The sequence below is a fragment of the Schistocerca gregaria genome, chromosome 10 (assembly GCF_023897955.1).
Source record: "Schistocerca gregaria isolate iqSchGreg1 chromosome 10, iqSchGreg1.2, whole genome shotgun sequence".
NCBI lineage: Eukaryota > Metazoa > Arthropoda > Insecta > Orthoptera > Acrididae > Schistocerca > Schistocerca gregaria.
The window spans coordinates 135851205-135861792 of record NC_064929.1 but is presented as its reverse complement, the minus strand read 5'-3'; the positions used below and the strand labels follow the sequence as shown (position 1 = coordinate 135861792).

The following is a 10588-nucleotide window of genomic DNA, read 5'->3' as shown; positions in this document are numbered from 1 at the left end:
GTCTACATTTCATTTACGATGCAAATGTAAACCTCTGTGTTCTAACGGGTGGTATTTATGTTAAAAATTTACTTTAGTGTTGCAAATTTGACTGCGCAGAACAGTATGGTTAGGCGTTTCAAGGTCTGGTTAGAACCAGATACGACGTCGTGAATGTAACAGTTTTCTGTTTCCGTCAGAATGCTTGATATCGGTCAGTACAGTTGTCTCTCACGCCATTGGAGTACTTTACTTCGGTGGGTATCCATTGCAGGTGACTCTGTCACTATCACTTCATTTGGCATTTGCCTTATTATAATGCTTGTGGTTCGTATTCCGCCAGTAGCCGCGTAGCGGCCAGCGCGAGAGAACCGGCGGTTGGAGGGAAACACGCACCGAAATACGCCCTCCAGATAGCGGCGTCCGAGGGCGGTCAGCAAAATCAAGTATTCCAGTGATTCTACATCTACATCTACATCTACATCCGTACTCCGCAAGCCACCTGACGGTGTGTGGCGGAGGGTAAAATCTACACGGCGTGTTTCTGCGTAATGTACTTGTTCTATAAGATCAAGGGAGTACGTTAGTCTCAGAATGTTTAAAATGCATTGTCAGACATGGGGTTCGAACCCACGCCCTCTTACGGGAACCAGAGCTTAAATCTGGCGCCTTAGACCGCTCGGCCAATCTGACGTACATTTGGGGACTCACCACAATCAACCGCGTAGGGAACAGAAAACTACGTAACCATACAAGTAACTTATTTCCCAGAAATGCTTATGTCTAGCCTTAGTATTTGTCCTGTGCATTTGCCATACTCTGGTAACGTTTGAACATCAGTATCAATCGTTAGGACAAAAAGTTTTGTATCTGCATTGTAAATAAAATTCAGAAACAGATGCATCAATTCTTAATTGCAAACACACGCAAACTTGATATATGTAGGTTACAGCGCCATTTACTGCGAATGGGAAACGACAGTTGGAATAAACCATACGTTCTCTGAATATGCAATAAAAGCGGGGAATGGTCGCATATGAATATAAGAAGTTGACCCAGCGCATCCGAGAGGGGTGGTTAGGCGGCGGCCAGCTATACCACGGACGTGTGTTTGCTTTACTAATACGCTAACTTTCACCTACAACATTTTCCCGTACGATGGGTCGTTTTCGAGATGTTTATACGGATAGTGCATAAGTTAGCAACTTTTTGTTTTGCATGTTGGGTCACCGGTTCCTGTTGGTTTATTTATCGACTGTAATTTTTCATTTGTAGATCACTGCTACTACTTGAGTCACGATGTCTTTTTGACATTTGGACATAATGAGCAGATCTGGACGCTAGAAAATGGAGTGCCAAGTGGAGAAATCGGAACATTTCTGACGTATTCTTGTATCTGAGTTCAGGAAGAGGGTTGACAGCAGCGGAGGGAGCCAGGAAGATTTGTGCCGTGTTCAGGGATAATGTCTTTGGACAGGGTGCGGCAAGGAAATGAGTTTCTCCTTTTGAGGAGGAGCGTTTAGACGTTAGTGCCACTTCATGTCGAGAAAGACCTTCGAGAACTGGAAGATCTCATGAACTGTGGTCATTCCACCGTTGTGCGACGTTTGCATCCAACGGGGCAGCTTCCCGGCGGTGTCAGGTACTTTCACCTGCATCGAGATGACTGGGTCTTTGTGTTGTCCTCATCATTTCATCATCATTTACGCAAGTGGCAAGTTTGGACTGAGCAGACGTTGGGACTTCGTACGGGCGCTGATAACCGCGCAGTTGAGCGCCCCACAAACCAAACATCAACATCGTCGTCTTAATCATCCAACGGGTATGGGTACAGCATGGTTCAAGCCAAAATCACAAAAATCTGCGGTTGGCCATACGTGCATTTCCGCAACACCGACCTCTCCTATCGTGCATCGTTACTGGTGGCGAGAAAATGGTGCCTCTATGCTAACATAAGGCTAAGAAAGGAATGGTTGGGGCCAAACAAAGCAGCAGTTCCCCGTACAAAGGCCTGCACGCATCCACAAAGTATAACGTTATGCATCTGGTGGGACAGCAAAGCTGTGGTGTACTACGAATTGTTTTCCCTAGGTGTAACGTTAACTGCTGAGATTTATTATTGCCCGCATCTCGTGGTCGTGCGGTAGCGTTCTCGCTTCCCACGCCCGGGTTCCCCGGTTCGATTCCCGGCGGGGTCAGGGATTTTCTCTGCCTCGTGATGGCTGGCTGTTGTGTGGTGTCCTAAGGTTAGTTAGGTTTAAGTAGTGCTAAGTTCTATGGGACTGATGACCATAGATGTTAAGTCCCATAGTGCTCAGAGCCATTTGAACCATTTTTTTGAGATTTATTGTCAAGGACTGCGGCGTCTGGAGACGCAGTCGAAGAACACCGCCAGGAAGAGTGCGTGAAGTGATAACGCCCGCATTCTGCTAGACAAACAAAAAACACTACACAGGAGTTGGGTTGCATAGTTACTCAGCACCCACCTTATTCACCTCTACTTGCGCTCTCTTTGACGCTCTCTATCGAACAAACTTCCAAGAATTTCCTTTCCGGATGAAAATGCTCTACGAACATGGGTCGACGAGTTCTTCGCCAAAAAACCAGAAACTTACCCCAGCGTTGGCAGACTGTTGTAAATAGTGAAAGAGAATATATTATTGCTGGCTGATATATGTATTAAGTGTATCTGTTGTGTTTATTTAAACTTACGGAAAAATGCTGCTAAATTATGCACTAACACTATAATTGTCACAAGTTACCAGACACCCTGCACATGCCAACAACCTTACACTTACCATTGATCAAGGAGATCTGGTACACTAGTGTTATAATAAGTCCCATTAGAGAGAATTCGACAGAACAGATTGTTAATTATGTTTTTCAATAATTATTAAGTGGTCCTCTGAAAGGGCGGGCCCCGGTGGCCGTGCGGTTCTAGGCGCTTCAGTCCGGAACCGCGTGACGCAAGTTCGAATCCTGCCTTGCGCATGGATGTATGTGATGTCCTTAGGTTAGTTAGGTTTAAGTAGTTCTAAGTTCTAGGGAACCAATGGCCTCAGATGTTAAGTCCCACAATTGGTTCAAGTGGCTCTGAGCACTATGGGACTTGACTTCTGAGGTCATCAGTCCCCCAGAACTTAGAACTACTTAAACCTAACTAACCTAAGGACATCACTCATATCCATAACCGAAGTAGGATTCGAACCTGCGATCGTAGCGTCGCGCGGTTCCAGACTGAAGGGCCTAAAACCGCTCGTCCACAGCAGCCGACCACGAACTGACATCCGGCACCTGTTTAACGCTATGCATACAAGTCTGCATGCTTCCATTCAATGTTCTCGCGGTTACCCGGATTATTAATGTGCCAGAATTTCACATTTGCAATAGCTTATGTCCCGCTTACTTTAACCTTTGATCTTACGATGTTCAATACTTAAATACGTTACCTAGACAAATGCATTCTCCAAATTTCGTAACTCCAAAATAATTAGATTTTGGTGTTGCGATTATTTCCCGGTAGTATAGATAGTGTCCTTAGGTATTCCTGCAAATGTAGACTGAGCTGGAGAACCTTCACTGGAGGGCTAGCCGAAGGGCGGCTCACGGGAAAAGGTGCATCATCTTCCTGCGTTCAGCGTCGCCTGTTTTGATTAACCGAGGCTGGCATCGCGGGATAGACATAGTTAATGTGCCTACGCGTAGGCAGCGAGGGAAAAACACGAACTCTATCCCTCAGTGATGCACTTTGATCGTCAATAACGGAGATTGGCTCAGCTACAAAGTATTGTGGAAGAAGATCCACTACCGTCAATTTCTTACGCTGTTCGTAAGCAGGTTTTATTAGCACCACACAACGGTAGCGGTCGCGCGGTTCCGGACTGAAGCGCTTAGAACCGCTCGGCCACAGCGACCGGCCAACTCAGTTCTCAACATGCGCCTACACAGCGCTTCGAAAGTACCTACGTCACCTATTAAGTACCTACAGAAATGAAAATCTTTATAAATGTATGAGTTTGTGTTCGTCCCACATTTCGTCCTAAGCCACTAGATCGATATCAACCAAACTTGGCACACACGTACCTTACTGTTAGGCGCCAATGACTGTGCTGGTAAGAACCACCAATCTGCGAGAGGGGTGAGAGTGAAAAAGTTGCGTAGCTTGCGGCGCGTGAGTTCCCAGACTTTATTTATCCGGTATTTGGAAATGAGAGCACTTAGCGACTTGCAACAAAGTTCACGTAATTTCGAACCTTTCCAAAATTTTTCATCACTGAGAAACCGTAACGTAGCAGATTTTTACGAGCTGTCATCTTGCTTTGAAGGCGTATGCTGGCACACGTATAGCACAGCAGATTTTGGTTCTCACTCTCGGTATTCCGCTTATCGAGCCATATACGTGCTTAACGCTGCGTGCAATACTTGACACACTGTGAATCTGGAGAAGTGGTTTTAAAAATTAATCGATCATTTTCGTTCTTCCTATTCTGTGGATAACACCACCACAAAGTAAAAATTTCATATCAGTAACTTCCATAATTTTGGAGATGGAAATTTTTACATAAAATAAACAATAACCATGGTTCTATTGTCAAGAGTTAGGGACTGTAATGTATTCATCTATAGTATCAACTTAAATTGCAACCAAGAGGATAGATTCATATATCCTAATTTCCTTTAGTTTCATTTCGACAGGTAGCTGACGTGATTAGAAATACTTTAAAAAATTATTAATTCATCGTGTTTTCGGTTGTGAGAGTCTGAGAGAGTCAATGGAGGACCTATGTAAAGTGAGAATCGATATTTCACTATACGTACGTAAATGTATGCGTGAGAAAGTTGTTATGCAATAGGAAAATTTGTGACGTATGTCAGAGTGTGCTTGATTTTTTAAAAGGCTGCGAGAAGGGGACATTGGGTATTAAATTTATTAGTTATTTACTTTGTCTAAAGGAATCCTATTTTATTTTTATTGAATTTTATTTAGTTTCGGACTTAAGAGATTCGTAGTCTAAGTCACTTGTTCAGGATATCCCGCGCGTTTGGGTATCCTCACATCTGTGACTCGTTACAGTCGTTCAGGAAGCTTCTTCTGGTAAAGGCCTTTGTTAAACGCCGCTGATCAAATTTGTACCAAAATGAAGAAATTCGCGCGTTTCATAGGTTCTCGTGTCGTTTACGAAAAGGGCCTACAATGTTCAGCATTTATTGAAAGTTTGAGCTTTATAAGTGGTTTATTTTAGGAGACATTCACGTGTGAACATTTGTTGTCCATAAACTCTGTGTGGCTCGTTCGGTGCAGATAACGAGACATCATGGTGAACTCTTATTTACAAGAAACCTACTAAACGAGTGATTGTGTTGTCAGTGATGGCTGGGTGTTGTGTGATGTCCTTAGGTTAGTTAGGTATCAGTAGTTCTAAGTTCTAGGGGGCTGATGACCATAGACGTTAAGTCCCATACTGCTCAGAGCCATTTTTTTTGTGTTGTCAGTGACTGTTTCTGACGTTGGAAATACCAGGTCGGAGTAAATATGGTCTGGCTGATTTGGGTGTGAACTTGTAACAGAAACAGTCTGTAACATTACATAATTGATGTTTTTCTTTATAGCTATTTTCCGTGTTTTAAGGGCAATAAACCAAGTTAAGTAAGTTTTTGACTTTTTTCAAGCGAGTCATGCAAGAATCCTGAACAGTCGATACTTCAACTAACTTTCAGCTACTTCCCATGGACTGGAGGTATTTTGGCGTTTGCGTGATAGGTATTTAGTCGAATTGTCGTCAATGATGTAGGCTAAACCAGTATCCACCATCGCAGCGTGAAGGGACACACAACCTGAAATCTGTCCAGGTAGGTGGACCGCGTCTTAAAAGGATAGTGAGAGAACAACCCGCTCCACCGCCAGCCTCTACAAAATGACGAAAGAAAAATGCTCAGCGCTCACTACTTTCCCGCAGTTCATGAAGTAAAAGTTGCTCCATGACAAATTACAGTATAATTTGTAAGTAGGCTGTTTAGGTTTTTATATTGGTAACGCCACGTAGCGCTCTGTATGAAAATCACTGGCTGTGCTGTGTGCAGTCTGTGGCTGGTTTGCATTGTTGTCTGCCATTGTAGCGTTGGGCAGCTGGATGTTAGCGGCGCGTAGCGTTGCGCAATTGGAGGTGAGCCGCCAGCAGTGGTGGATGTGGGGAGAGAGATGGCGGAGTTTTGAAATTTGTGAGAATGGATGTCATGAACTGCTATATATATTATGACTATTAAGGTAAATACATTGTTTGTTCTCTATCAAAAAGGTATAGGTTAATGTGAGTCAGGGCCATTCTTTTGTGGGGATTTTTGAAAGTCAGATTGCGTCGCGCTAAAAATATTGTGTGTCAGTTTAAGCACAGTCTTGTATAATTGTTCGAAGGGGACGTTTCAAATTCATTACTCCGTTACTGCTAACTGAATTCGCGATAAATTCTACACATAGTATGTGCAACACCAGAGAATGAAAGTGCAAAATTATATCGTTGTACGATTAATAGTTCAGGCCATAAGACTTTATCAACGGTGACATACGTGAAAAGCTGCCGCATTGTGGATGATGTTTAAACTTCGTTGCTACTTCTCTCATTCGCAACACATTTTGCAGACAGTATCCATTTACTGCGCTGAATATACCTACAACACTGTAACATTGTACGGGACATACTTCAAGAGGTATGACATCATAAACCTTAAGCACAAGGCCACATGCTGCGTTGCATCGACATGGACTCACAGTTATAAAACGAAACCTGCACAACGCGTGTAGTCAATAAATAAAGATAAACATCAGTACGTGATGCCCTAAAAGTTCCTATACAGCAAACCTTGAACACCTATAGCAGCATCACTGTAAAAAAACACTTATTAGTTAGAAACAGATAAAGAATAACTGAAATATGCTTTGCTCGTCACGTGCCATTGTCTTTTGAATCCAGACATTCTGATTAAGCGACGCTTACACATGAAAGATGCATGGAAATGTTTCTCCAACACTCCCTCTCCTTTGGCTCTAGCGTTGATACTATTTAAACTCCTCTTCTTCTTGGGCTGTCCTCATCATTTCATCATCATTCATGAAAGTGGCGGGACTGGACTGAGCAATGTTTGGGAATTTATACAGGCGCTGATAACCGCGAAGTTTAGAGACAAAGTAGAAAAATTTAATTTAGAACAGCATGGCAAGAAGATAATGAAGATTATGATGATTTTGGTTTGAGGGGCGCTCAACTTCTTTTACGTTTTCCTTCATCCCCTATCCAATCTCGGCGCTGAAGCCACAAGCTGATTTTGTTTATGTACTCTGCGAGTCACGTAACTTCATTTTCGTTGCCAACTATCTAGGGATTATAACTAAAAATATAATCCACTGTTAACGTTTCACCGACTAGCGCACCATACCTTGTGTAAGGAGGGTGTCAGATCTCTCCATTACATAAAACAGTATATTCAACTTAACGCTATTCTTTGCATTGTGTAAGTACTCACATATCCATAGTAACAATCTGAGGGCGAAACGTGGGAGCGTGATTCCAAGCCTTGTTGAGAGACGAGGTGTGTCTGCGAGAGTAAAATTTCAGTAGTGTTGGTGGAGAGCTCGGAGCCAGAAGACGTTTCACGCTGCCCTCACGTCGGTGATGGCAGATCTCACCACAGTCAAGGCCTGATTTCATTTATAGAGCCAGGAGAAATTTAGGTGGCTTAACTGCGCTTGAAGATGGAGTTCAAGGTAAAATTCGAAAGCATAGCGCAAAACCAATTGCCGGGATAGCCTCGTGATTGTTAGTCCGAGTTTGCAATAATCCCATGTTTTGCTTGTCAGTTAAAGAATATTCCATATCCTGGAAATAATAATAGTTGTTCTCTACGTCTGAATTACTTGCCGTGGTTACTAAATGTTAATGTAACTTTGAAATTGAAATAATTTGTTAATCTGGCACTCAACCATTATTGACACATCCCAGTGTTTTAGTAATACTTTTTCATGGTGATTCTGAAGTTTTAACTAGACTTAATTTATGAAATTCCTTCTTACAAGTTACTCGTAGTTATTAGTTAACAGAACCCAAGCAAACTATTTTTAATTAAATTCATTCTTAATAACAATAAGTTTTACCCACTTCTGCTGCATGCTGCTGCGAATTGCTGTAAACCACATGCAGAAAGGCAGTCATCTAAAGAGGTGAGTGCAAAACTTAGCGCCAAAACAGAGACACTGACACACGACAACATGCCACGTAGTCTAAGCCAGTAAATCCCGTTGCACAAGTCAGATACTGTATCACTTGCAAATTCTTGTTCAAAAATGCAGTCAGATAGCTTAGGTATTCATTTTTACAGGTTCATTTTTTACTGTGGTTTCTCATATGCAAATACGAAGTCAGATAGCTTATCCAAAAGTTAGTTTTAAGTATTTCATGTAGCGATCCAAAAATGGTTCAAATGGCTCTGAGCACTATGGGACTTAACATCTACGGTCATCAGTCCCCTAGAACTTAGAAATACGTAAACCTAACTAACCTAAGGGCATCCCACAACACCCAGCCATCACGAGGCAGAGAAAATCCCTGACCCCGCTGGGAATCGAACCCGGGAACCCGGGCGTGGGAAGCGAGAACGCTACCGCACGACCACGAGATGCGGGCTGTAGCGATCTGTCGCGAGCTTAAATGACAGTGAAACTGGCACTCAGACAACAGGCGCACATTGTTACGCAGGTTAGATTCCGTTTACTGACAGCTCAGGTTGCTTATCGTGTCTATTTCCACAGGCGAACGTAGACTATATTGGTTAGCTTCTGTTGCAATACATGAGTATGTCCAATATAGTCGGATCTGTTTTGCGTCACGTGAGTGTAAGGGAGTCAAAATAAGTAGTGACCCATGACGTCATATGAACTTGAGATCTTTTTTTATACATGTAGTTCATTTGTAATTCTTTTTATTTTTTGCAGTTTAAAGAATTTAATTATTTCCAACATTTAATAGGTAATGAGTTTTAATGAGATAGATATAAATATGTTTTGACATAGCAAATCACCTTGTTGCATTATGCATGATGCGTTTTCACCTTTTTAAAAAAGAAAAAAAGAAAGTTCGGTGTTGCTCCTCGAGTGTGCGATCAAGTAGTCGTCGAGTACGGATCTTTTGTAACTTTATGAATGGGTATATAATTGTTTATTTACAACCCGGAGTTGATTTAAAAATTGTTGTAAGGAACCACGGCCCGACTTTGGTGCAAAAGAATTGCGCGCGAATTCTCAAATATCGGCCCGGAGTTTAAAGTACGCGGCTGGATATCCGGCGTTTAGCGTCGCGTGTAGGATTCAGTAACATTAATCGCAATTTACGGGCATTAGCTTCATAATAACTATCAGAGTCTTATATGAGCTGCATAGTAATCGTCTTGATGCTTAAAGCAAGCGAGAGAAGCGATTTACTTTGTTGATACGACAAATATTAATCATTGCGTAGTCAGCTTGTTGATACGTTGTTCAGCAACTCATAAACGGACATTGATAGAATTACTGGAACGATCTGGTATCAATGACCACTACACACGCATCAGAAACTAATTACTCTGTGAGTGACTTCTGGACTGGATGAATTTCTTTTTAATTTCAGCTGATTGGTATTAATAAACTTCATCAATGGTATCGCGCTCATTCAGTTTAGTAGGACGATGGATAATACTAGCTACGCTACTATTTATAGTTTTAAAAGGAAAAAGAGCACATACCTGTTTTTTTTTCGTTTGAGAAATGTTGGTACTTCAGTCATCAGTCTTCTCAAACTAGAGACACGAGTGATGCTCCCTCACAGCACTACGATATCGTGAACCACCACACACATGTGCACCCATCTCACTACATTTCTGTGTTGAAAACCCTGAGATACAGCCGCGGTACGAAGAAGGAAGAAAGAAGAGGAAAGATCACCGAAACAAATGGAGCAAAGAGAGAATGGAAGGTCACTCTACATTACACATATTTGTTGCATAGTCGTATACGTTACGCTGGCTCTGGCCTTGAAGACGTATTCACCTGAAATACGGATGTAGGTAAGTGTAATAGGTGAGAATATAGCGTAGTGGATGAATGATACTGTGAGGCGGGGCTTGGGTCCTTGTAAATCAGCGTTCATTATCTCAATAGGAACAAACAGAATAGTAACTATTGGTTCAAATGGCTCTGAGCACTATGGGACTTAACATCTGGGGTCATCAGTCACTTGGAACTAATTAAACCCAACTAACCTAAGTACACCACACACATCCATGCCCGAGGCAGGATTCGAACCTGCGACCGTAGCAGTCGCACGGTTCCGGACTGCGCGCCTAGAACCGCTCGGCCACCGCGGCCGGCTAGTAATTATTTATCGAGCATGTCCCTAAAGGGCAAACTGTACACGACGAATGCAATGTTTGCTTCCTTTAAAATTCTTGGGATATATAATTGACAACATCTGTGTTAAAGAACTTTTTTGAACTTTGCTAAGTCCGCCCCCCCCGGTTGCTCAGTTTGCCGGCACGGTATTTCAGCGTGTCCGGTCAGAGGGTTAGCTACCCTCTGTAATAATAA

At 42.6% G+C, this 10588-nt stretch overlaps 1 non-coding gene across 1 annotated transcript; it reads right to left on the bottom strand.

The window, feature by feature from the left end:
- Positions 1-588: 588 nt before the first annotated feature.
- On the bottom strand, positions 589-672 carry Trnal-uaa (transfer RNA leucine (anticodon UAA)). Its single transcript has one exon. It is a non-coding gene; the product is annotated as a tRNA-Leu (tRNA).
- Between the last annotated feature and the right edge of the window lie 9916 nt (positions 673-10588).